The sequence below is a fragment of the Mustela putorius genome, unplaced genomic scaffold (genome assembly GCF_011764305.1).
Source record: "Mustela putorius furo isolate JIRA1106 unplaced genomic scaffold, ASM1176430v1.1 tig00003853_pilon_pilon_pilon, whole genome shotgun sequence".
In the NCBI taxonomy this organism is placed as follows: domain Eukaryota; kingdom Metazoa; phylum Chordata; class Mammalia; order Carnivora; family Mustelidae; genus Mustela; species Mustela putorius.
Window position 1 is genome coordinate 50,374,730 of NW_025422005.1, and position 27,056 is coordinate 50,401,785.

Sequence of the window (27,056 nt, forward strand, 5' to 3'; positions counted from 1 at the left end):
AGAGGAGAGAACCAGGCTCCTCACTGAGCAGAGAACCTGGTGCAGAACTCAATCCCAGAACCATGGGATAATGTCCTGAGCTGAAGACCGAGACCGATGCTTAACCAACTGAGGCATCCCAATGATTGTTTCTAACTTACATGAGTGGAATCACGCTTTTGACCTCTATTACTATTAATGCTTTTTAAAAAAGATAATCTATTATGCATATCTAATTCACTGTTTCTAATGAACTTTATGTATCCCCAATATTTTATCATTTTGTCTAGTGATGAAGACCTGAACTGCTCCAACATCCTGCCGCCCCCCCCCCCCGCACTACCATCCCAACATCCTCCCCACTAATAAACAGTTTGATCCCTGCTCCCTTATGGACCTGAGCAAGAGTACCTCTTCAATCCTTATGTAAGCTTATGCTTAATTCCACTCAGCATTAACCAGTTCTTTTTTTTTTTAAAGATTTTATTTATTTGACAGATCACAAGTGGGCAGAGAGGCAGGCAGAGAAGAGAGGGAAGCAAGATCCCCGCAGAGCAGAGAGCCTGATTTGGGGCTCGATCCCAGGACCCTGAGTTCACGATCTGAGCCAAAGGCAGCGGCTTAACCCACTGAGCCACCCAGGTGCCCCAGCATTACCAGTTCTTTTTTTTTTTTTTTAAGATCTTTATTTATTTGACAGAGATCACAAGCAGGCAGAGAGAGAGGAGGAAGCAGGCTCCCTGCTGAGCAGAGAGCCCGATGTGGGACTCAATCCCAGGACCCTGAGATCATGACCTGAGCCGAAGGCAGCGGCTTAACCCACTGAGCCACCCAGGCGCCCGCATTACCAGTTCTCAAGAGTGGTTCTAGTTTGTGAAAAATGACCACCCAGATGAGAACAAGCCCACAGTATTCACTGAAACCTTTGTGTTGAAGGAGCCAGCCACCATGGCCAGTATAAAACTCAAAGGCAGGAGTTTTTTTTTTTATTTCCACAATTAAAGGAAAGCTTTATTGTGGAACAAAAGGATAGTTTCTAGGTATGCTAGTATTGGAGGTAATTGGCATGAGAAACTTAACTAGAAGCAGGACAATTTACATGATGACCTTCAGGAACATCCTTGTCTATGGTTGGTCTTGAGTTGGAAATCGTAGTGAAAACAATTTGGTAATCATTGGCAAGGTCTGACTATTCTAGACCAACTTATGCAAAGGTGGTTTGGCTTCCCAGGTTAACAGCACAAGTTTCTGGTTAAGAGTTCTGTTGTCCTATATGCTTTGGCTATCTTTGTATAATTCACTAGAGTTCCTACTTTCTTACATCCCCACTCAACTTTGTAACTTTTCCTGACATAATGGCTGTAAAGTGGTATCCCATTTTAATTTGTATTTCTCTGATTAGTGAAGTTGAAAAGCCGTATTTTTGTAGTCAGAGTTTACCCTTTGAATTTGCAGATTCATGGCTTGCTCTTTTATAAATGACCCCTCAATTTTTTTTTTATTTTTTTAAATTTCTTTTTTATGTTTTGCCCAGTAATCTCTACACCCAGTGTGCAGCTTGAACTGAGCAGTTCTCAGGTCAAGAGTCACATGCTCTACTGAGCTAGCCAGGCACCCCAAAGCCTCTTGACACTTTACAAGAGTTCTTTATATACCAAGTGGTAATCCCATATTGTTTTTAGATGGTAGAATTATTTTCTCCCAGTTCATTAATCATTTGTTAATTTTGTCTGTTCTTACCCTCTTTCAACAGAAGTCTTAAGTATTTATGTAATCAAACCCGTAATTGTTTTTGCCTTACAATTGGTGCTTTTAAAGTCTTAAGAATTCCTTTCCCCCCTATACTCAACTATTCTACATGGTTTTTGGCTTTACGTTTTTCCGTTTAAAAGGATTAATGTATAATTTACATGTAGTAACTTGTTTTATTGTATATAGTGTTGCAAGTCTTGATAAGTGAATACAGATAAATAATCACAAGCAAGATGTGGGTGTCTGGCTGGCTCAGAAGAGCTTGTGACTCGATACGGGGTTGTGAGTTCTAGCCTCATGTTGGGTATAGAGATTACTTCAGTAAAAATCTTAACAAAACAAAACAAAACAAAACAGAGTTGTTCCGGCAGGCTCTAAAGTTAACCCCATTGAGTCCAGCTGCTTTCACTCGGCGTAATGTCTTTGAGTTTCATCCACACTGCCTTTTTTTTTTTTTTAAGAGTTTGTTTATTTATTTGACAGAGATCACAAGTAAGCAGAGAGGCAGGCAGAGAGGAGAGGAAGCAGGTTCCCTGCCGAACAGAGAGCCTGGTGCGGAACTCGATCCCAGGACCTGAGCCGAAGGCAGAGGCTTAACCCACTGAGCCACCCAGGCACCCTCCACACTGCTTTTTTATCAATCGTTCTTTTCCATTTTATCACTGGGTAGTGTTCTCTGTGGATGTATCATAGTCTGCTGATCCATTTCCAAGCTGAACAGTTTTTGACTCTTTCCAAAAATGCTGCCATAGCACTTAGGTATGTATGTACTTTTTGTGTGAATATAAGTTTTCATTTCACTTGGATATATGCCCATAGTGGATTGCTGGATTGTATGGTAAACATATATACACCAAACTATTTTCCCAAGTAGCTGAACCATTTTGCATTCCCACCAGAAAGGTATGTTGTTTCTGGTTGCTCCGTACTCTTATCAGCACTGGGTGTGGCTTTACATTTTAATCTTTTATATTTCATTCTCTTGTCTACCCAAAATCTATTTTCATATTTGGTTTAAGTCAGGAGTACGGTTTTATTTATTGCCAAATAGAAGGGCAGTTTTCTGACTCGGCTCTGTTTCATCGATCTGTTTTTTCTGAAATTTACAATTTCCACTTTTTCCAAGAATGTAATAAAATATTTCAAAGCAGTATGAGTGTTAAGGGGATTTCAGGTTATAAAAAGGGGGATTGACTGTCTATCTTAGAATTATGGTATAGGGGCTGCAGAGGAGACATTAGTTCCAGTTTTTTGTTTTTCTGTTTTTGTTTTTTTTAAGATTTTACTTATTTGAGAACTTGAGCACACAAGGGGAGAAGCAGACTCCGTGCCAAGCAGAGAGCCCAATGTGGGCCTCCATCCCAGGACCCTGAGATCATGACCTGAGCCAAAGGCAGGTGCCCCAGGAGCTCCACTTTTGAAATTTTTTGCCATAAGGCCAAACAACAAAATGTTCTACTGTGTCTAGGAAATAATCTCTAGTGTGCCATCTTGGGGAGAAGCTTGCCACTGCCAGGTCCAGGTTGCCCACAGCCCAGCTCCACCCGGTCTCCCCAGGCTTGAGCTATTCTGGTAAATCAGTTTGGGTTTGAAGGTGAAGTATGTGGAAACTCAGTGATTGTTCCGTGGATGACCTAGAGGCTGTTGATGTAATTACAGCAGTGCCCATAAAATACACATATATATATGTACGTACATACACACACAGAGAGGCACACACAAACATACGTGCAATGGATAGTTCTGATGTTGGAGATTTGATAAAATGTTCATTTCCTCATCCATTTTGTTTATTGGACTTGTGGAAATAACAGACATGACTTTAAATGCCATTGTATGTCCTGTGATTTGTGGAGCCAGTCCGCCATTAATTGGGCCTGCATTTCTTCGTGGGAGTCAGCCGAGTGCGTTGGAAGGCTGGAGAGCAGTGACTGCCAAGCTTCTGTACGTTACACACCAGCTGCTTTTCTTGCACACACATTCTCCGCTCTCATGGCTAAAATACTCTGTGCAATTACCCCCCATTTTGTAGATGAGAAAATGAAAAACCATACATACAAACCATACATACAAAAACCAACCAGAAACAGCAAGAAGAATGATGAGAAATTCCAAGCAGCCATCAGTATCAAACTGATGTTACTGGTATTTTAGCATATTGCCTCCCCGGCTTAATTATTTTATGTTTTTTGTTTTATTTTTTAAAGATTATTTATTTATTTGTCCCCGCAGGAGCACAGAGAGCTGCAGGAAGAACAGGCAGAGCGGAAAGCAGGCTCCCTGCTGAGCAAGGAGACTTATGTGGGACTCGATCCCAGGACCCTGGGATCATGACCTGAGCCAAAGGCAGGTGCTTAACCAACTGAGCCACCCAGGCATCCTGGTTTATTTTATATTTGTGGTTACAATCATGTAACATTAACTTCACCATCTTAAGGCATTCTTAAGTGTACAGTTCGTGTTAAGTATATTTACGCTGTCATGATACACCTCTAGAATTTCCATCTTGCAAAACTAAAACTGCCCATTAATCCTCCACCCCTTTCCCCTTAGCCGTCACCTTTCTATTCCCTGTTTAGGATTTTGACTACTTTAGATCCCTCAGGAGTGACATCATCAGTATTTGTCCTTTGGGGACTGGCTTATTTCACTTAGTATGATGCCCTTGAAATTCATCCACATTGTAACATGTGACAGGATCTCCTTTTTAAAAGGCTGCATGACATTCCATTCCGTGGATATCCCACATTTTCTTTATCCATCTGTCAGGAGACATTTGGGTTGTTTGTACCTCTTGGCTATCGTGAATTAATACTGTAATTGCAGTGTGTGTGTGTGTGTGTGTAAATAGTTCTTAAGATTCTGCTTTGAATTCCTTTGGTAAATACCCAGAAGGGGAATTGCTGGATCATATGGTAATTTTTAATTTTTTCAGGAGGTTTGATATTGTGTTACATAGTGGCTATACTATTTACATTCCCAATTGCCTCCAGATTTTTAAAGAAATATGAACACTCTGGGGACTAAATTCCTTCTCGCATGGTGTCCTTGTCTCCACAAGAACATATGAAGAAAGTTAGAAGGTATCAGTGGATCAATAAATTCTTTGCAGCAAACCTTGAATGGTTTCTAGCCATTCTCAGAAACTAATTGTTCCCTGCAAATCTGCATAGACTGGGAAAGCAAACCAGACTTAAAGGAGGTGATCCCCATAGCAAGCCCTAAAGGGTCCTAGAAGTTAGATGGGCAAAGATAGGGGCTTCCAGGTAGATAGAACAGCCTGGAAAACCCAGGGCTGAAAAGGCTTGATTCCTGCTGTGAATTTCCATTGTTTTCCTAAAGCTCCAGCCTAAAAATCCATGTTTTTTTTTGTTTTTGCTTTTTTTTTAAGATTTTATTTATTTATTTGACAGAGATCCCAAGAAGGCAGAGAAGCAGGCAGAGAGAGATGGGGAAGCAGGCTCCCTGCTTAGCAGAGAGCCTGATGCGGTGCTCAATCCCAGGGCCCTGGGATCGTGACCTGAGCCAAAGGCGGAGGCTTTAACCCACTGAGCCACCGAAGCACCCCTAAAAATCCATGTTTTTGACATTCTGGTTCATTGTTTTTCTCTGGGAGTATGTGGTAATCTCCCCCGGAGCAGGTAGCATATGCCAGGCCGTTAGAGACAGATGTCCTGTTCTCACTGCGACAAGGTAAGGTGGGAACTCATTACCAAGGGTCCGAACACCTTGATGCTGAGAGAGACATTCTCTGTATAGCGTTTATGGTCTTAGTGGAAAAGCAAGCATTAAAGAAGGAATTGGGAGTTATACAGAAGGGGAAGTACTGTGTTCTCTGGGAACCTGTAGAAAGGGGATTGAGGAGACTTGGAAGGTTTATCAGAGGACATATGCTTGAGATGTGAAAGGGGCCCCTGGTGGCTCAGTCTGTTAAGCATCTGACTCTTGATCTCAGCTCAGGTCTTAATCTCAGGGTTGTAAGTTCAAGCCCTGCACAGGGCTCCATGCCAGGCATGGAACCTACTTAAAAAAGATGTGGAAGACAATTTCAATATATAACAGCCACACGCAATTTTGGAGTCAAATAGAGGAGATGTTTTTATATCTTGCTAAATTTGCATAAGAATAAGGAAAATGATGTTTTACTTTGATCAGTTTTTAGAGTCAGATCAGTGCAGATACCCCACTCCAGACAAGAATAAGCAATTCAAGCTTCTAAAAGTGAATATTTTGATGTTTGTTGCCTTAGTATAGGCGTCCTCCGAGCCAGATGGGGATGATGGGTTCCTAAGCCTAAGGACAGTGACTGGGAAGCAGACTTGGGGGATGACTATTTAGAGGCCTTGGGGTTCTGTGATAAGCTGAGTGTGCCGGCATCTTGTGAGAGGGGAGGAAAGGGGAAATTACCCAAAACTTGTCACTGAAACATCACAGCTATTAGAACATCGATTTCTAAAGATTTTCTTTTTTTTTTTTTTTTTGAGAGAAAGCACGAGTGGTAGGGGGTAGGGTCAGAGGGAGAAGGAGAAGCAAGCCAGATGCGGGGCTCGATCCCAGGACCTGAGCTGAAGGCAGCTGCTTAACCAACAGAGCCACACGCAGGTGCCCCAGAACATTGATTTTTAAATAATGATTTGTATGCCTTGTACAATTTTGGAGCACAGTGAATTTTATTTTCTGCCTGTGTCCCTTAATAAACAGTATATATTTTTTAAGATTTTATTTGACAGAGCACAAGAAGGGGGGCGACAGGCCAGGGAGGGGGAGAAGCAGGCTCCCTGCAGAGCAGGGAGCCCATGTGGGGCTCCACCCCAGCACCCCAGGATCATGACCCAAACCAAAGTTAGACACTTAACTGACTGAGTCACCAAGGTGCCCCAGTAAATGATATCTTTTCATTAAAAGGCTTTGTAACCATCATTTTAATTGCTGCATAATTCCTCAGATAAATATATACTGTAATTTGTTTAATCTTCCTCCCGCCTTTGGACATTGTGGTTTTACGTTTGGAATCAGCACAAACAGAAAATTGGAAATTTTTAAAGATTGGAATGTTTCCTTTGTTGAGCCCTATAGGACTCCTGTCAGAGGACAGTCTAGCAGGACTGGAATGAATGGATCAAAGAGCAAGGTCGTTTTAGGCCTTTTTTGCTAAATATTACTCATATTTCTTTCAAAAACGGTGTTAGGGGTTTCAGCTGTCTCAGCTGAAAGGGCCAGCTTCTCACCCCTGGCTGCTGACAAGGATGTAATTGAAAACACATTTCAGGAGGCAAAAAGGGGTACCTCGTAACTTTCAGAGCTGACTCTTAGTGAGATGACGACCCCGGGTTGCGTTCTGTCCCTGGGGATTACGCAGAGGCTCTGTGCCTGTTTATCGACAGGGAGATGTGTGCTTTTCAGATTGTCTTCCCGTGCGCGTTCTCTCCCTTCTCCCTATGTTGCCATAGAACTGGGCATCTTTCTCCCCGATTTTATCTCTTCAAATGTTTTTCACTTCCTGCATTAGTTTTAACCTTTGGCTCATTTACATTAAATCTCCTCCATGGAGGGGCATGTGGGTGGCTCAGTCGGTTGAGTGTCTGGCCTCGGTTTGGGCGGTCATCTCTAGGTCCTGGGATTGGGCTTTCTGCTTGGGGTGGGGGTTGCTTCTCTCTCTCCCTCTCCCTCTGTGATCTCACTCATTCTCTCAAACTCTTTAAATAAATAAATAAATAAATGTCCTTCATCACATCTCCTTTGGGATTTCTTTTTTTTTTTTTTTTTTTAAGATTTTATTATTTATTTATTTATTTGACAGAGAGAGATCACAAGTAGGCAGAGAGGCAGGCAGAGAGCCCAATGTGGGACTCGATCCCAGGATCCTGAGATCATGACCTGAGCCGAAGGCAGCGGCTTAACCCACTGAGCCACCCAGGCGCCCCTCCTTTGGGATTTCTAATATTTTAAAATTTTGTTTCATTTCTTTTACCATGATTTACCTTTTTCTTATTTTTTAAAGAATTTTCTTTGTACCTTTTGTTATTAATGTAGTCACTCTTTCACTCTTCATTTCCTACCTCGCTTTAGGGTTGTCTTTGTGTCTCCTTGCCCTTCTATGTTTCATTTTCCTTTGTGTTCAGAGCAGGGCTGGAGAAAACTGTTCTCTTAGGAAGAAGTGTGGAGAGGCCCCAGTGTGTTTACAGGCAAACGTTGAGGCCACCACTGGCCCTGTGCAATGCAGGTCTCCAAACCCCCTCACCTCTTGGAGCCTCCCCTGACCCCAGTCCACACGAGGAGTCCAAGAGGGAAGAGCCTGCCCTTCCCTCTGCCTTCTAGCCAAGCTCTCAAAATTTCTGGCTGAACAGCTGAGGAAGTCACCTACCTAACTTAGACAGTTGGTATACTTATCCTTGGGCCCTAGCCAAGGACTAATTTAGTGTCTTTTCTTGGGGAGAGGTGTGGATGAGTCTGGGTGTCCACTTGCGTATTACGGGAACCCTCCAAACTTAACAATGAGCGGGGGTAGGAAGAGGAGTTTGACCGTGGGCCATATATGACTTTCTGGTCTCCATATTCTGGTATGGAACTCCCAGAGAATTCTGAACTGGAATGTGGCATTCTATGGCCTCTTGAAGGCATATTTGTAGTAGTTTGCTAGGTTTTTTAATTTTTATTTATTTTTAGGGAGAGCAAGGGGTAGAGCAAGCAGAGGGAGAGGGACAAGCAGACTACAGAGCACAGAGCCTGACCCAGGGCTTGATCCCAGGATCTGGAGATCATGAACTGAATTGAAAGCAAAAATCAATTGGTTAAATATCTGCCTTTGGCTGGGGTCATGATCCCAGAGTCCTGGGATCAAGCCCCACCTTGGGCTTTCTGCTCAGTGGGGAGTCTGCTGCTTCTTCTCCCTCTGCCCTTCTCCCTGCCTCCCCATCCTGCTCTCTCTCTCAAATAAATAAGTAAAATCTTAAAAAAAATAATAAATGTTAAGGTAGGATGTGTGGGCCTCCATTTATACTCTTGTTGTAGAGATGAGGTGAGCCATTTTGATTTACTGCAAACTGGGAGTTTTGAAAGGTTATATTTAGGGGGATGTCATGATCAAAACTATGCTAAAAGACTTCGGTGGTGAACTTTATTTTTTTTTTAAGATTTTATTTCTGTGAAAGAGTGAGTATGTGCTTGTGCATATGGGGACAAATAGACTCCACCCAATGTGGGGCTTGACCCCATGACCCCTGACCCCGAGACCACAACTAAGCCAAAATCAAGAGTTGGACATTCAACTGACTGGGCCACCCAGGCACCCCGGTGGTGAATTTTTAAAAGATGGAATTAAATGAGAAAGTATTAGGTAAAGGAGGAATTAGTTAAAATTTAACAGGGAGAAGGTGACACCATAAAAAAAAAGACACAATTTAAATACAGGAAAATCACTTTTACCTTTAGTTAGAAGTAACACACACCTGATATACACCTTAAACTTATACACAACATTATGTGCCAATTATGTCTCAATTAAGAAAGTTGTTTTGATGTAAAATGGTTTAAAAAAAAAAAAAAGGACACCGAGTTAGAAACAACAGAATGCCTCAAGGTGATGTACTAGGGAGCATTCTCATTTGGTGGGGTTCTATCACCCCGCAGGCTGGATTCTTCATACAGTCTTGTCTTTTAAGGTTTCCACTTTGAAGCCAAAGGCCAAACTTCTTAGTTTAAGCTGATGGTTTCCAGATTGAGGAAAGTTTTCTGAGGAGCCATGCAGATTTGCTGCCCCTCCCACCCCAAGGTAAATATTTTGGTCCATGTGTCAAAGCCACAGATTTTACTAGCTTAAGTTCTTCAAAGGAAGTACAAAACCTTGGGCCCTTGTACTGGTAAATAGATGTCCTACCCTAGTGTTTCCCAGTATTAAGATAGTGCATGACTTTTCCTTTTCTATCTCTCACTCATTTTGGTTTTATGCAGAATTGGTTTTTAATCATCAAAACTAAGACTTAGCAAAAAAATGATGACATCGTCCCTTGACACTTACCTTCTTGTGCTAAGTTCGCCACCCAGTCATGATGACACCCTAATTCTAGCAGAAAGTCTAAAGAATTATTCAGCCTCCTAACCACACGGGGCAATTGCTAATATGCTGGACAGTTAGAAGAACAGTAGTGGTAGATCATCTTATTTCAACTTTTGAGATAATATGACAATTGAGAAGTGGAAACCCTTGTGAATTTTTTTTTTCTTATTTGGTACCAAGATCATTAGCCCTTGGGGCGCCTGGGTGGCTCAGTGGGTTAAGCCGCTGCCTTCGGCTCGGGTCATGGTCTCGGGGTCCTGGGATCGAGTCCCGCATCGGGCTCTCTTCTCAGTGGGGAGTCTGCTTCCTCCTCTCTCTCTGCTTGCCTCTCTGCCTACTTGTGATCTCTGTCAAATAAATAAATAGAATCTTTAAAAAAAAAAAAAAAAAAAAAAAAAAAGATCATTAGCCCTTTCTGGTGGTTACATATTGTAAGGTTTAAAGAGTCAAATAAGCAAGAGTACTCTATAATATATTTGAAACATGAAAGACTGTGCTGTAATCTTTATAGGCACAAAGTTGAAGTTTCAGGCAAGTCTAGATGACCCCCAGTATTCATCAGAACTCCTTTAAATGGACCTAAGCAAGCAGCACTCCTTTAAATAGATCATTTTGGTTAGCAGTCCTTTAAATAGATCTAAGCAAGCAGCACTCTGGGGGCCCCTGGCTTGCTCAGTCAGAAGAGCATGTGACTCTTGATCTCAGGGTCACCAATTTGAGCCCCACGTTGGGTGTAGAAATTACTAAACAAGCAGCATTCCTGTCTACTCCAGAGCTTTTAGAATAAACCTGATGCTCAAATAAACTTAGAGCATCCAGGTGGGTACTATAGAGATGATGAGTGCTCATCACTTCTCTGAAAATTTCTTGGCTGCCTTCGTTTTTTCAGTCTTTTTTCAATGGGTGAATCATTTCTTAAAATTCTGAATCTTCTGAGTACAGTTCATTCGGCAAAAGCTGGCTGGTCCCATCTGCAGTTAATAATGAGATGTGGGGGGGGGCGCCTGGGTGGCTCTGTGGGTTAGAGCCTCTGCCTTCGGCTCAGGTCATGATCCCAGGGTCAAGGGATGGAGCCCCGCATCAGGCTGTCTGCTCGGGGGTGAGCCTGCTTCCCCCTCTCTCTCTGCCAGCCTCTCTGCCTACTTTTGATCTCTGTCAAATAAATAAATAAAATCTTAAAAAAAAATAATAACGAGATGAGCAGCATCTTTTTGTTCATGCTAACAGGCTATCCAAACAAAATTTGGACTTGCAAATTGGGAGAGGCCAAGTTTTCCAGTCCTCCTGTTTTGTAGAAGAGGGGGGGCTGCTAACCAAAACGAGCTGTAACATTAACAATAGCCTGGAATGGAGAGAACGCTTGGCATTCCGCCACTGCAGCCGAGTAGGGACAGGCCACAGAGAAGAAAGAAGCTGTGGTCTCCGCGATGCAGAGTTGGCGGGCCCGATGCCCCAGTCTAGGGGGTTTGCAGCTGAGGTCCATGCAGAGATGTGGGGAATGGAACGGTCAAGGTGACATGATGCGTGGGCAGCCAGGCCAGGTGGCTGCCCCGGCTCAGGCCCAGAAACCAGCCAGTTATGCAAAGTCCCAGCAGCAGCACTATCCTCTCCTTGAAGCCCTCACAGATTTCCTTGACTTTGAAAGAAAAAAAAAATTACAAAATTTTCTGTTATAAAGTGACTTATGTAAGCTTTGAGCTTATTTAAACTCCTTGGGCTTAGAGCTCTTCCGCAACTAGGAAATGGAAACAGACTTACATCTGAATTACAAAGAAAGCTGTGGAACCAGGGAAATTAAAAACATTTAATAGAGCCATAGCCACAGTGGTGGTGTTCTTCTGGAACTTAATAGTTGCTCACAGCATGATTATGAACAGGCTTTCTAGAACTTCCTGCCTGTCTTTGGGAGAGACCTAATTCTCACGGGGCATTTCTGTCTTCAAACCGACCAGGAAACCTTCCTTCCCTCAGAGTGCCTCACTGAGGCAGAGATCCTAGAAGATGCTTGTAGGAGTCTTTTTATTCCCCCTCATCCTCTCTGAATTGAAACACAAAATTAAATTGTTCTCAAGAACACGTGGGATCCTCCCCAGATCCACTCTTTGAAAAATTACGAACTCTGCAAGCAACCTGTCAAGAAATGAACAGAGCAACAACTGGATGCAAGGAGTGAGCTCAAAAGCAAGAATCTTGCTGTTTCATGCAGAGCGACGGGGGTGTGGTCCTACCCCCTCAAGCCCCAGAGCCCCTCTCGCCTCGGTCAGGGCCCTTGGACCAGAAGCATCTGTGTTCCAAGCAGAGCCCAGGTGCACCAGGGCCAGGAAGCTTACAGTCTTCAGCGACCTTAATCATCATCATCTGTTCCTGCTTTCAGTGATGCCAGCTTTGAGCCTGGATGCCTGGCAGTTGGTCTCTCCAGACACGGCCGGGTCTCTGCTGGGAAGAAAGATACTATGTCCAACTCTGCCGTCCAAGAATTTATCGTCTAATTAGGGAAATTTTAATTTAAAAAAATAATATGTGCTGAAGAGACAGCCAGAACAAGTCTAAAAATTAATTTAAGGTAACGGAGATATTTGAGAGACTGTAATTGGTTTCTCCCTTCTCGCATTACACTTCCCCATCCAGCCTCTCTTGACTGGCAGTTCTCTGTATTATTTTCCTTCTGCTCTGCCCACTGGCTGCTCCCACAACCTTTAAAGCTCTTTTCCCCATTATCACCTAGAAATGCCTTCCACTTAAGCAGTTGATGTTGCCTCCTCCAGGAAGCAGTCTCTGGTCTCTGATGCGTAAGACATACTGCAGCCCTTTTTACTCTCCTCAACCCCAGGCTGGAGGCAGGCACTCACTGATTGAAGGGCCACATTGGCGAGACCTAGAAAATTGATGGTCCCTTATTGACAGCAGGGTACTTGGCTGGAACTGCTGCTACTTCTTTTTTTTTTTTTAGAGTGACTTCTTACCCCCAACATGGGGCTCAAACTCACAACCCCCAAGATCAAGAGTCACATGTTCTGCTGACGGAGCCAGCCAGGGAGAAGCAGACCCTGCCGAGCTGGGAGCCTGAGGCGGGACTCGATCCCAGGACTCCAGGATCATGACCTGAGCTGAAGGCAGACAGTCACTTAACCAGCTGAGCCACCCAGGCACCCCATCTTGACTGGAGCTTTTTAAGTGCTGTCGGAGTTCAGGATTGGCTCCAGCCTGGCAAGTTGCAGACATGGAAGACAATAGCCCTTTGGTGCACCAGAAGCTTAGCCAAGTGGGATCTAATAATGATAAGCTCTCAGTTTCCTAGAAAAGCATTTTAAAAAAAGTAGATCCTGAAAACAGAATGTCCATACTCTTAACCTGTGCTACCAGCACAAAAAAAAAAAAAAAATGAGTGTCTGAAGTGTTGGGGGAAGTGCTCAACTTTCTTGGGTAATGACTTTGTCTCTGCCCCCATGTGATCATACACTTCTCTCTCCACAGCTTCCCTGTGTCTTTTTCTCTCCTTCCTGCACAGCCTTGATTCCATCTCATGGAGCCAGAGCTAGAAATGAAGACAAGGGAAGTGTCACAGCAGAGTCCATCGTCCCATTTGTGTTCCAGGGAGATGGTTATAGAGAACAGACTCTGGCCGAGCAAGCTAGGCTGGAAACCTTATTGGCTTGAGTCCTGCTGATAGGAGAGTCACCTTTTTCCTGTTTACATTTAATGGTGCTACTCTTTCTTCAAATATCCTGAGTGTATTTGTTTTGTTTTTTAATTTTTTTCCTTTTTTTTATTTTCCAAATTTCTTTTTAGTGTTCCAGAGTTCATTGTTTATGTGTATTTGTTTTAACCTCCTTTAGATTGTTCTAAGAGCTTTACTTTAGGAGTGAGTTCTCCTACTTAAGTATGTGGATTCCACTTCAATGGCCTTGGACTTGCTTCCCATGCATTAGGATTTTTGCTCAAGAGATGTTGTCCTTACCTGACTTGGTTTGTGGAGGTTTCCATTTGGTGGCTTCTGCTCAGGTTCTGTTTTGGTTCCCTGATTCTAGATCATTTTTTGTGTTAGTGGATTGGCTTGGGGTTTGCCACCCTGAGAATGCGGGCCCCGCATACTCATTCTGAGTATGGACTCAGAATTCCAGTTGTATGGTTCTAATGTGGGAAGGCTAACTCTATCTTCTAGCTAAGAACTTGGGCTAATGGAAGGACGTTCAGACATCCCTTTGTGGATCAGCAGCAGATGCAGCTTCTCATTAAATGCCAGGCTTGTGGACATGTTTAACTCCAGTCCCTACGGCCTGTATTCCTCTCAGGTCCGTTCATGGGCTATACAACCTCAAATACTACTCTATATATCTGAACCCCCTTTTAGACACCTGTATTAAAGTATTTTAATACTCAAATGGTTTAAATATTCTAGCTAACATTTTTATGTATTAAGCATATAAAATATTTTAGAATATGCTCAATCTCCAATCATGACCTAAATTTTTTTCCATAGGTTGTTTTTTTTTTTTTTTTAAGCATATAATGTATTATTTGCCCTGGGGTATATAGGTCTTTGATTCATCAGTCTTACATAATTCACAGCACTCACCATAGCACAAACCCTCCCCAATGTCCATCCCTCCCTGCCCACCCCCTACCCCTCAACAACCCCCAGTTTGTTTCCTGAGATTAAGTGTCTCTTCTGGTTTATCTCCCTCCCTGGTCCCATCTTGTTTCATTTTTTTCCCCTCCTACTCCCCACGACCACCCACCCTGCTTCTCAAATTCCTCATATCAGAGAGATCATATAATTATGACCTAAATTTTTAACTAGAAGTTATTTTTAATAAAATACTGCTTTTTATATTAATTTTTTTAAGAGTGGGAGAAAGTGGAAGGAGGGGCAGAGGGAGAGAGAATCTTAAGCATGCTCCACACCTAGCACAGAGCCAGAAATGGTGCTCGATCTTACAACCCTGAAATCATGATCTGAGCCAAAACCAAGACTTGGATGTTTAATCAACAGAGCCATCTAGGTGCCCCTAATGTCAGTTTTTAAATAATCTCTTTATTCACCTATCTTTCTAGTAGGTTTAAGTTGGGTGTTTTTTTTTTTTCCCCCAGATGTGTAATCATATGCTCTGTAAATAATGACAGTATTGCAACCTCCTTTCTATTAATTATACATTTTAATTCAGTCCTTGTCTAATTGCCTTGGCAGGAACTTCTAGAACAATAGTCAGTAACAGTGGTACTGTTAGGTCCTCTCTTGGACCCGATCTGATCAGAAATGCTTTTAGTGTTTTACTAAAAGCATGTTTTACTAAAAACATGAAACATGTTTGGGTTTTGGTTCTGAGAACTATCTTCATTAAAATAAAGGAATACTTTTTATTTTCATTTTTTTAAGGATTTTCTTTTTAAGTAATGTCTACAGCCAGTGTGGGGTTCAAACCCACAACCTCCATTTTCATTTTATTAAGAGGTTTATAAGGAGGAGTGGGTATACAAATTTTAGTAAGTGCATTTAAAAAAAAAAAGATTTTATTTATTTATTTGACAGACAGATCACAAGTAGGCAGAGAGGCAGGCAGGAAGAGAGAGGAGGAAGCAGGCTCTCCGCGGAGCAGAGAGCCCGATGTGGGGCTCGATCCCAGGACCCTGGGATTATGACACTGGGATCATATCCAAAGGCAGAGGCTTTAACTCACTGAGCCACCCAGGCACCCCAGTAAGTGCATTTTTAATAGTAAAGGCAATTGTAATTTCTTTCTTGACTTACTTAAAATTAACTTATATTACTAAATTTCCTAATATGGAATCATCCTTGGATTCCTTGATTCCTGAAATGAACTTTACTTGCTCTTGGTGTGTTATTCTTTTAATGTACTGCTGGTTTGATTTGATATATACAATTTATATGTGGTTGGTGTATGTGTGTGTGTGTGTATATATATATATATATATATATTTATTTAAAATTTAAAATTTCTTTTAACTCTTTACAAGTAAAACCAGTCTGCAGTTTTGTGTTTATTAGGTTCTCAGATCAGTCATTTGCCAGTTGTGTAAATTAAGGTATTTATTTCCTTTATTTCTCTGTGCTCTTGAGTAGTTTAAACAGCGTCAACAAATCTGTTTATTCAATTTTTAAAGAGTCACATATGGAGTGATCTGGGACTAGAGTATTGGAGGAGAATTGTCTTTATTTCTACATGTTATTTATCTGTTTACTTCCATGTGTTTCCAACCCAATTTGGGGAAAGGTATTTTCATTGAAGATCATCAGTTTTTATTAGGATTTTCAAATGTTTTAGATTATAGTGGTATATAATGGTCTCATACTTATCTCTATTTCCTCTGTATATGGGCACGTTTCCCTTTCCTAAATTTGTGTTTTTGTGCTCTCTTCCTTGTTTCTTCTGTAAGGCTAGCTAGTGACACCTATATTGTTCAGTGATCTAGCTGATTTACAAAATTTATAGATTTATAAGTTCTTTTTTTTATTTTCTTAATCATCAATTTATTTTTTTTAAAGATTTTGAGAGAGAGAGAAATTTTTAAAAAACCTTTTTAAAAAGGGTTTCATCCTCAACTCTTCCTTTCCCTTCTCTCTTAGGAACCCTCAGGACTTCTGTAGTTACTTTCATCGGGATCACTTCCACTCTTAACACCCTTTCCCAGGCGCCCCTTCATCATTAATTTCTAATTTTAACTTTATTGTGTCTTTATTTCCCTTTCCAGGTGCTAGGGTAGGATGTCCAACTGACCCTTCCGCATGGTCAGTGCTCAAAGTCGGGTGGGATGAACAGCACTCTGGAGGGTGGGGAAAGAATTTTAGGAGTGGAAGTGACTTGTATGAAAGTAATCACGGAAGCCCTGAGGGTTCTGAGGGGGAAGGGAAAAGAAGAAGAGTTGAGGATGAAATCTTTTGTTTTCATCAACTTTTTAAATCTTAATTCCAGTGTAGCTAACATTCGGTGCTGTGTTAGTTTCAGGTGTACAGTATAGTGATTCTACAGTCCGTTCGACACCCGGTGCTCATCACATCAGTGCTTAATCCCCATGATGTGTTTCACCCATCCCCACACCCTCCCCTCTGGTAATCATCAGTTTGTTCTCTAAAGTGGAGAGTCTATTTCTTGTTTATCTCTTTCTCTCTCTCTCTCCCCCTCTTTTCCCCCTTTGCTCATTTGTTGTGTTTCTTACATTCCACATATGTGTGAAATCATGGCATTTGTCTTTCTTTGACTTAACTTCACTTAGCATTATACATTCTAGAGCCATCCATGTTGTTGCAAATGGCAAGATCTCGTTATTTTTTATGACTGAGTAATATTCCATTGTCTATATCCCATATCTCCTTTATCCATCTTTTGATGGATACTTGGGCTGCTTCCATAATTTGGCTATTGTAAATAATACCGCTGTAAACATAAGGGCATTTGTGTCTCTTTGAATTCATGTTTTTGTATTTTTTAGGTAAATATCCAGTAGTGCAGTTACTGGATCTTAAGGTAGTTCTCTTTTTAATCTTTTGAGGAACCTCCATACTGTTTACCATGGTGGCCACACCAGTTTGCACTCCCACCAACAGTGAGGGAGGGTTCTTCTTTCTCCACATCCTACCCAACGCTTATTTCTTAAGTTGATTTTAGCCATTCTGAGAGGTGTGAGATGATAACTTATTATAGTTTAGATTTGCATTTCCCCGATGGTACGTGATATTGAGCATCTTTTCATGTTTGTGTTGGCTAGAGGATGAAATGCTGGTCCTGGCATTTGCTCAAAAAACGGGGAGCCTGAGGGAGAGGCCGTGAGGGTAGCAGGTGGTTAGCACCCTACCGGTGATTTGCTGAAGATCCTTGCTTCACTCTGGAATGCCACCTAACCTGCCGCATTCTTCACCCACTCCCTCCCCCATCACGCAGCCTCCTCCCTCCAGGCTGACCTTGGGTGGTACAAGGGGTCCACTGCCAGGGAGCTGGCAGCAGCTGGAGAAGGGAATGGTACCCAGGGCTTGAAGGAGGAAGGAGGCGTTGGGGAAGGGAATCTAGCTGCCATGACAACTAGGTGTTCCCCAAGGAGCTGCACCAAGGGGCTGAGCAGCTGAACGATGATAAATAGCTTAATGAGAACGATGTGCAGTGCTGTGCAGAAAGGCTAAGGAAATTTTAACAAAAGAATCAGAAGTGCAAGAGGTTCATTGTCTCGTTCCACTGCGTGGAGATGTGCATGGTCAATTCCATGATCTCATGGAACTCTTTAAAATTGGTAGAAAATCACCAGGTACAAACTATCTATCTATGGGAGACAGTGTAGACATAAGCTATCCTAATTGGAGACTGTGACTCTCCTTGTGGTCTTAAAGGTGTGTTACCTAGAATGCATTACAATATTGGGAGGAAACCATGAGAGTCGATGAGTTACCCAAGTATATGGCTTTTATGATGAATGTCTGTGAAAGCATGGAAATGCCAAAGTGTGGAAATATTTTACAGATCTATTTGATTATCCTCCACTTACGGCACTAGTAGATGGACAGATATTCAACCTTCATGGTGGCCTCTCTCCCTTCCTAGATACACTGGATCATAGAGGAGCCTCGAATCATTTACAAGAAGTTCCACAGGAAAGGTCCAGTGTGTGATCTGTAGTGGGCAGATCAGGTGATCGTGGTGGGTGAGATAGGATAGTTCACCACCTAGAACTGGCTCTATGTTTGGACAAGACATTTCTGAAACATTTGACCATGCCCATGGTCTCACTCTGGTTTCTTGAGCTCACCAACTTGTCATCGAAGAATACAGCTGGTGTCATGATCAGAATGTGGTTACCTTTTTTTTTTGCTTTTTAAAGATTTTATTTATTTGACAGGAAGAGACACGGCAAGAGAGGGAACGTAAGCAGGGGGAGTGGGAGTGGGAGAAGCAGGCTTCCCGCTGAGCAGGGAGCCTGACATGGGTCTTGATCCCTGGGATCATGACCTGAGCTGAAGGCAGATGCTTAATGACTGAGCCACCCAGGCGCACAGTGGTTACCATTTTGGAAAGTGCACCCAGTTACTTACTGTTACTGTTGTGGGAACCAGGGTGCTATCATGGAATTAGATGACACTTTAAAATATTCCTTCCCTCAGTTTGACCCAGCACGTTGTGGTAGACAGCCTCATATTACCTGGTGCAAACTACTTCCTGTAAATTCTTCCTGGGAAAAAGCTGCCTTTCTGTGTGGAAATAGACCCAGCTTTTTTTTTAACAGAAGAATATCAAATTTAATTTAATCTATGTATTTCTGTAACAAATGGGCATCTGTCTTGGCAATTAACCATATCATGGACCAAAGTGAGCCATACTAATGATAATAAGCATTTAGCACAATTTGAGACTGAAATTCAGTACAATACTATGTTCTAGATCGGTCAGTGTTAACAGTTTGCCTGCTATATTTGTAGTAACCACTTTCCTCTGGACTGTTAAGCAGAAAAGGCCACTAACTCCTTCCTCTTGTTTTGCCTTTATTTGGGAAATTATAGTATTTAACTGTCATGGATTGATAGAGTTGGAGTTTTGTTTTTAAAACACACAAGCTAACTTCCATTTAATCCTTTATCCTTCATTTTATTAAATGTATAGTTAAATTAGCTGAAGAAAAGATTCTGGGGAATATGTTGTCATAACATTTAAAAAGGTTGTCTTTCATTTAAACTAAATTACTGTTTTATGTCGGTTTGCATACTTCTGTGTATTTGTCACGACAGTGCTTACTTCCTATTTGGTGTACTGAGCAAATCAACTTTCCATTCTATTTATTTATATATATATATTTTTTTTTTTTTTAAAGATTTTATTTATTTATTTGACAGAGATCATAAGCAGGCAGAGAGGCAGGCAGAAAGAGGGGGAAGCAGGCTCCCTGCTGAGCAGAGAGCCCCATGTGGAGTTCGATCCCAGGACCCTGGGATTATGACCTGAGCCGAAGGCAGATGCTTAATGACTGGGCCACCCAGGTGCCCCTCAACTTTCCATTTTAAAGAAAAACAAAAACAAACAAAAAAAAATCCTAGAAGCCAGAAACCAAATCTGTAGTGTGTAGAGGAATAATAGAATACGTCCCTCATTCCCAAGTCTATGTTGTTTTTATTTTTTCTCTTCTCTCTTTTTTTTTAAGATTTTATTTATTTATTTGACAGAGAGATCACAAGTAGGCAGAGAGGCAGACAGAGAGAGGAGGAAGCAGGCTCCCTGCTCCTGCTGAGCGAGAGCCTGATGGGGGGCTCGATCCCAGGACCCTGGGATCATGATCTCAGCTGAAGGCAGAGGCTTTAACCACTGAGCCACCCAGGTGCCCCTCTATGTTGTTTTAAAAAGAGACTTTTTAACATAATCTTTATATGTTTAATTTTTTTTTTTTAAGATTTTATTTATTTATTTGACAGACAGAGATCACAAGTAGGCAGAGAGGCAGGCTGAAAGAGAGGAAGAAGCAGGCTCCCTGCCGAGCAGAGAGCCCGATGTGGGACTTGATCCCAGGATCCTGGGATCATGACCTGAGCCGAAGGCAGCGGCTTAACCCACTGAGTCACCCAGGTGCCCCAATATGTTTAATTTTTAAAGAGTTTATTTATATATTTGTCAGAGATAGAGAGGCAGGGGGAGCAGGAAAGGGAGAAACAGACTTCCCACTGAGCAGGGAGCTGGATGTGGATTGGGGGGAGGGGCTTGATCCCAGGACTCTTGGATCATGACCTAAGCTGAAGGCAGACGCTTAACCAACTGTGCCACCCAGGCATCCCAAGTCTACATTTTTTTTTTAAAGTAAACTCTGCCCAACGTGAGATTTGAACTCTCAACCCTGAGGTCAAGAGTTGCATACTCTACTCACTAAGGCAGCCAGGTGCCCCCAATTTTTTTTTTTAAGTAACCCCTCATTCCCAATTCTAAATGAATGAGTGAGTGTTACAGAGCAGCACTTGATGGGATGTAGGTTCCAGAAAGAATGGGCTCTTTGCTCTTTCACATCTTTTTCTTTTATTCACAATTAACAAATGAGGTGAGAGGATGTTGATGTGGCTGAGACCAGGAGGTCAGATCTCACCTCACCTCATTGGGTAGCATGCCTCTGGTGGAAAATACTGACTGTTACCTTCTTTTGGGTGATAGACTGTCAAGGAGCGGTCAGCTGGATCAAAATAAAACAAAAACAGGGAATGCTTCCTTCATTTCAGAAAGTTTGCTACAAATTTCCTTTAAACAGAAGAGACTGCCTCTGTTTTGGTCCTTCTCCACCTCAGTTAGTGAAAATATGACCAGTTTTCAAAGATTCTGGATATGCTAAGCTTCTCCATAAAATGCTGTGTTTAAAAAAATGCTCTACAGGTCCTCAGTAAATGTTAGCCACCCCCAACTTCCTACTGCCCTTGAGTTTCTAGGCAAATCAGGCCTGTTCCATCCCAGGGAGTTATGTTCTTCCTGTTTAGAAATTAGATTAGGTCTTCTTGTCTGGACCAGATGCGGCCGTGTCTCCCAAGCAGAAGCTGGATGCTCCCCGCATTTCTTGACCTTTCTAATGTGCATCAGCATTCACCCCCGCTGGCTGGCTCATTTGGCCTGATGTCTGCTGCAGAGTAATCACTTTGGAAGCTGCAGGCAGGCCTCTTACTTCCGGACTGCCCCTGGACCAGGAGGGCGTTGAGAAGGTCACGGGTGCGGTCATATGTGAGTAGCCCCCTGGAAATGCTCATACAAACCATGGTAGGCTCTGGATGAAAAGATTTTAAGCACTTCTTCTAGCCTAGTAATTGAGTTAAGGGTAAACCAGTGTCAGAGGAAGAGGGGAAGTAGAGAAGAAAGACCAAATAGCTTCCCATAAGACCACTGACTAGAAATCAGTATCTGCTGAGCAGATGGCGTTATTGTGTTAGGAGGGACGGCAGTTTCCTGTTGCTGGATTATTTGATAGTGTCTTGAGGAGAAATTTGTAGGTGTCTGGGCCCATCAGCTCTGAACGTCGCCAGCTCTCTCCCCGCTCAGTTGGGCCTCCTGAGTTCTGAGAGCTGACACCATCTCCGCACACACAGCCACTCTCGGCATTCACACGACTCTCCTGTTCCATCTTCAGCAATGGAAATTGACTATTTCAGAAAACTGACCCAGAAGATAAAAGTTGAAATACCTTGAAATAGCAGAAAACACCAAGTGACAAATTTAATTCCCAAGACCTTTTGATCCCCTTGCTGTGGGCACCAAACTTAAGCTATTATATTATGATCCTTAACCAAATCCTCATCAAATCCTTGACTAAAAAAGTGCTGAACTGCCTTCACCCAAACTCCAGAACCTCCTAGGATTCCCTACTTTGCTCTCCCCTCTTTCTGATGCTAGGAAGACTGAGTCTTCTCGAGAGAAGGAACTCAGCCATGTCTTATCAACCTGTTGTTCTGGTGGTACTTTGGGGGAAGGCGGCATGTAACAATCTCATCTCTCATCTTAGCCTCTCCCCACGTTCTAGAACTCATTCTGACTTTGGACAAGGGGGATTTGTCCTTGGTCTTAACATTCAACATACATGGTCCCAGGTCCTAGGTGACCCAGCCAGGGCCTGCGCATTAATTCAATTTATTGTTGTCTACTCATTGTCAAGTCAGAAGCTAGGCAAGGAGAATTAAAAGCTGAAGAAATACAAAGTCTCCCTGCTTGCCCTTAGTCCATAGCTTAATTGGGAAGAGAGATTTAAAAAGATAAAATGCATTGTGATGTGTGCGATGACATTAGGTACAACAGTGCTTCTTAAACAATTTGTGTTTAGGAACCACTCCCCCCTCTCCCATCAACAGTTAAACAAAAGATGAACCATGCTTTAAAGAAAGCCCTGGCTGACCCGTGCCAAGAGACTGGCCTGACTTTGGAAATGGCACTTCTGTGGCCTCCTCTGTGGAAGGTTGGCCCCTAGAAGAAGGGCTCTATTGAAGCCCTTATGAAATTATATATGGAAACCATTTCAGACTTGAGAAGAGGGTATTTGCCCCTACTTAAAACATGACAATGGAATTAAATAATATGTTTAGCAACTGAGTTAAATTTTGACATCTGTCCATGAGTTTGCCTTTTCTAAGACTAAACCATTTCCTGAGGAGCCACTGCACACTTTCCAGCCAGAAGACTGGGTCCTAAAGGCTTGGAATAACCAAGGACCAGGAGTTGAGTTAATTGAAAAATGGACAGGTTCTTACCATATGCTTCTCACTACTCCTACGCTTCTAAAACGTGCAGGTGTTCAACTGTGGACTCATCACATCTGCATTAGGAAGGCAACTCTAGACAATGACTCTTGGCAGGACTCAAAACCGTTTGAGTGGATGACAACTCCCATAGGAGGTCTTTTTTTTTTTTTTTTTTTTTTTTAAACTTAAATTCAGTTAGGGGCGCCTGGGTGGCTCAGTGGGTTAAAGCCTCTGCCTTCGGCTCAGGTCATGATCTCAGGGTCCTGGGATCGAGTCCCGCATCGGGCTCTCTGCTCAGCAGGGAGCTTGCTTCCTCCTCTCTCTGCCTACTTGTGATCTGTCTCTGTCAAAGAAATAAATAAAATTTAAAAAAACAAAAAACAAAAAAAAAACCTTAAATTCAGTTAATTAACATACATTATTAGTTTCAGAGGTAGAGTTCAGTGATTCATTAGTTGTATATAACACCCCATGCTCATTATATCACATGCCCTTCTTAATGCCTGTCATTCAGTGACCCCGTCCCCCCCCGTACGACATTTTAAGTATCTCTTTGCTGTCCATCTCAGGAGGATCTCAAGAAACAAAGTTCTCTTACCTGTCAAAGTCTGTCATTCCAATATTTCTGCGTCATCCCCAGTCAGCAGGAAGTAGTTTGCAGAAGAAATGACCAGCCTCCCTTCTCCTTCCTTTGAAATGGAATGGTGACTTGACAGTGACTTGACAGTGACTTGACAGTGGGGATTTGGAGGAGGACCCACCCGGTCATTGCCCTGACTGGCTCCATTTGCCTTCAACCTGTTCTTCTTCATCACTTTGTTTTTCCCTCCAGTTTATCTGTTCACTCCAGCAAGGGACCCAACAGGCAAAATGTCCTGTGATGGGCACTGAAACTACTCCCCAGGCAATAATGACAGCTTTGATGCCAGCAAGACCCTCTGTGATTGACCTCTTGCCAGTGATCAACCTGACCTTTGCTGCTTAGGTGCATGTACTCACCAGTCTTTGTTCCACGTTTTTCCTATATGAACTTAGAAGTATTCTCAGCACCTTGACGACAGTTCTTGGGACATTAGTCCACTCTCTTTCCAGTGTTGGCCTCACTGAAATAAACTCCTTTCCTGTTGCACCACCACTTGTCTCTTTGCCTTTGGATTGTGGCCAGACTCTGTCCTTTGGGGCAGGGTCAAGGGCGCTTGTGCCTTGGTCACTGGCAACAATACAATAAGTAAGATGTTTCTCCGAGTTCTGAGAGCTGCCCTAGCAAATTTACTGCATCCAAAGAGGGGGCCATTGGAACCTCTAGTCTATAGGGAGTGCGTAGGAAGCACAGGTGACAACTTGGGTTTGTGACTGGCATGTGAAGTGGAGAGGGGGCAGTCTTGGAGGACTGAGCCCTTACCTGTGGAATCTCATGCTCTCTTTGGGGACATGGTGTCAGAGTTGAACTGAATGGGAGGACACCAGCTGGGTGTCCAAGAATTGCTTGGATGTGGGGGACCCCCCCCATACACACACATGAGAATTGGTGTTCCGAACTTCAGTCCCCGCCGGAGCCAGGCTTGCCTCTCTGAGCCACTAAAGGGTGGGAGTCAAGAGCGTGAGCCCTCTCTATAGGCGGCCAGAACAGAGACAGAGTCTGAGCTTTGTCCCAGTCTTGCTCTGGATCTAACTACTGGGATAATGGAAGAGAGGATGTAGTTTCTACCTGTCATTTTCCTTTCTGGAGAAGAATGGAAATTTCCTCACTTCTAAGGCAACGAAAGATTGGAGAAGTCTCTCCTGTCCTCCACTGAACAGTGGAATGCTTCTGTATGTTTTAAAGCAAAGGCCCCGAGTTGCTACCAGGACTTCACTGAACATGGAAGCAGGATGGGGTATAGGAAGTGGAGCTGGGGTAGAGAGGAGAGCAGGTGGGACCCCCTCGGACACTGGCCAGGCTCCCTCTGGTCCAGACCCATCTCTCTCTAGGATGAGGGCAGGTAAAGGAATAGATCTGGAACTGTAAGGAATTACCTACTAAAGGACAGTTCAGTCAATGTGGGGTTCAGTCCCTCTGCACCCTGGACAGAAGGCAGGTCTGAGTGCTTCTGAGTACACGGGAATGCTGAGTACACGGGACGCCAGCCCTCCCCCCTCCCTGCCCCCCTGAGCTGTTCTAGTCCCAGGCACTCTGCCAATTTGTCTCCTTTGTCCTGGGGCGACCCAGGAAGACCTGCAGGTCAGCCACTGACTAAACACTGGCTCTCCGAAGCAGCTTTGTTTCCTCTGCAGTGTCCACCTCCTGCTGCTTGGCACCCCTCCCCAGCCTGGGTCACTGGCAAGGAAGCAAAAAGAGTTCCAGAGCCAGAACTCCTGGCTTGAAATCCCACATCTCCTGTTTACTAGCTGTGCAGCCTTGGATGGAGTGGGTTATTTTTTTGTTTGTTTGTTTGTTTGTTTTTAAGATTTTATTTATTTATTTGACAGAGAGAGAGATCACAAGTAGGCAGAGAGGCAGGTGGAGGTGGGGGGAGCAGGCTCCCTGTTGAGCAGAGAGCCCGATGCGGGGCTCGATCCCAGGACCCTGGGACCATGACCTGAGCTGAAAGCAGAGGCTTAACCCACTGAGCCACTCAGGCGCCCCATGGAGTATTTCTTTTTTCTTTTTTCTTTTTTTAAAATATTTATTTATTTATTTATTTGAGAGAGAGAAAGTGCGACAGAGCATGAGCAAGGAGAAGGTCAGAGAGAGAAGCAGACTCCCCGTGGAGCTGAGAGCCCGATGCGGGACTCGATCCTGAGAGTCCAGGATCATGACCTGAGCCGAAGGTAGTCGTCCAACCAACTGAGCCACCCAGGCGTCCCTGGAGTATTTCTTTTTAAGGATTTATTTATTTATTTGTTTGTTTGAGAGAGAGAGAGAGAGCGCGCATAAGTGTTAGCAGGGGAAGGGGCAGAGGGAAAAAGAGAGAATCTCCAGCAGACTCTCCACTAAGCAGGGAGCCCGACATAGGGTTTGATGCCAGGACCCTGAGATCATGACCTGAGCTGAAATCGAGTCAGACACAAATGGCTGAGCCACGCAGGCACTCCTGGATGAGTGATTTAACCTCTCTGTGCTTTAGTTTCTTCATATGAGCAAAAGAAATAATATTAATACCTACATAGGATTATTTTGAAGAATAAATGATTCATGTAACACTCCTCAAACTGATGCCTGGGTAGTTCTAAGTAATTTCTGAAGGCAAGCTGCCATTTTTATGAGGCCAGGTCTAGGAGAAAAGGATCAAGTGGCCAGGGGAAGGGGATGTACTCTACCCTATGCTGAGTTCTGCCATAGGGGCCAAGCACTGTGCAGATACTTTATCTAATAACCACTTACAAGAACAGAGGAGGAACAGTGTTACCCAGTTTACAGATTAAGAGCCTGAGTGGCCAAGTGGTCCAGCTGGGATTCGACACCCAAGAGCGCTCAGACACCATGCTACAGAGGCTGGAGCGGAGATGGGGTCAAGAAAACCAGTCGGGTCGTCATGGCATTGAAGTGGGGGTGTGTGGGTTTCTACTGGGGTCTTCGGGAAGGGGCAGCAGTTGCTGCTTCCAGCAGGAAGTCTGCTTCAGTCTTTCTAGCTGAATCTGGTCCTCAACCCACTGGGCTGAATCTGGGCACTAGTAGCTTCTGAGATCTATGAGTTATAACCCAGACACCCAGAAGACTGAGTCTCCCAAATCCTAGCTCCATAATTCCTTAAAGTCCTGATTGGCCCAGGTAGTAGCCCATGTCCATCCTTCGGTGGCCAGGAGCCAGTTTTTCTTGTAGGAATTCAGTAGCTCCTGCTTACAGTTCTGTGGATGCAGGATGGGGTGGGGAAGGGGAGGGTCTTAGGAAACGAGGGCCTGGCAGGCAGTCTGTAGGTATGTGTCCTATCGGCTTCCCTTGTCTTCATGCTCCATCTTTCCTCAGCGCATAGCTCTTGGTGGCTCATGCTTTGAACCTACCTTGACTTCTGTGCATGCAGATGGTCTCTCCTTATGCCTCATTCCACCTCATGGCTTCTCTCTCTCACTCTCTAACCATGCCCCACTGCTCTTGCCTGA

General features: G+C 43.4%; 1 pseudogene; it reads left to right on the forward strand.

Annotated features, from left to right (window-relative positions):
- The first annotated feature begins 17,389 nt into the window (after positions 1-17,389).
- LOC101672879 lies at positions 17,390-18,631 on the forward strand (annotated as a pseudogene).
- The last annotated feature ends 8,425 nt before the right edge of the window (positions 18,632-27,056 follow it).